The sequence below is a fragment of the Eulemur rufifrons genome, chromosome 15, assembly GCF_041146395.1.
Source record: "Eulemur rufifrons isolate Redbay chromosome 15, OSU_ERuf_1, whole genome shotgun sequence".
Taxonomy (NCBI): domain Eukaryota; kingdom Metazoa; phylum Chordata; class Mammalia; order Primates; family Lemuridae; genus Eulemur; species Eulemur rufifrons.
The window spans coordinates 6,168,760-6,169,609 of record NC_090997.1 but is presented as its reverse complement, the minus strand read 5'-3'; the positions used below and the strand labels follow the sequence as shown (position 1 = coordinate 6,169,609).

The window sequence follows — 850 nt, the reverse complement described above, 5'->3', positions numbered from 1 at the left end:
ATCACTTTTTGGCCTTTTGGCTAAGATGAAGTGTAGTATCTTTTCTTATCAGTTTAATATCTCATGTATTCTTTATCTGAGGACAATATATTAAATAGATTTTTGGAACAGGGAGATGGAATAGGAGCTTGCTCCCTCCACTCCTCGAATTGATCTGGTATTGTATTACCTCCGAGAACAGTGTACCTCCTCCCTCAGGGAAGAAAAAATTTTTGTTAAACTCATCAAACTATACAGAATAGCTGTCTTTTATTTTACATAAATTTTTGGCATAATTAAGTTGATAAAGAATACCTGTAGGCCGGGCGCGGTGGCTCACGCCTGTAATCCTAGCACTCTGGGAGGCCGAGGTGGGTGGATCGCTCGAGGTCAGGAGTTCAAGACCAGCCTGAGCAAGAGTGAGACCCCGTCTCTACTAAAAATAGAAAGAAATTATATGGACACTAAAATATATATATACAAAAAATTAGCCGGGCATGGTGGCACATGTCTGTAGTCCCAGCCACTTGGGAGGCTGAGGCAGTAGGATCGCTTAAGCCCAGGAGTTTGAGGTTGCTGTGAGCTAGGCTGACGCCACGGCACTCACTCTAGCCCGGGCAACAGAGTGAGACTCTGTCTCAAAAAAAAAAAAAAAAAAAGAATACCTGTTGCAAATTTTAGACTAGCAGTAAAACAATGAAAAAAATGAGGATGTAACTCACAAACTAGTAGAGAGGAAAAAAGGAATAATAAAAAGAATTCAACCAATCTAAAAAGAAGACAAGGAAAGAAAAAGAAATACAGTAAAGATGGAACAAATAGAAAACAATGAAATGATGGCAAATTTAAACTCAATTTATAATCTACATTC

At 38.8% G+C, this 850-nt stretch overlaps 1 non-coding gene across 1 annotated transcript; it reads left to right on the top strand.

The window, feature by feature from the left end:
* LOC138396229 (U2 spliceosomal RNA) lies at nucleotides 1–191 on the top strand. Its single transcript, XR_011235684.1, has one exon. It is a non-coding gene; the product is annotated as a U2 spliceosomal RNA (small nuclear RNA).
* Nucleotides 192–850: the final 659 nt, after the last annotated feature.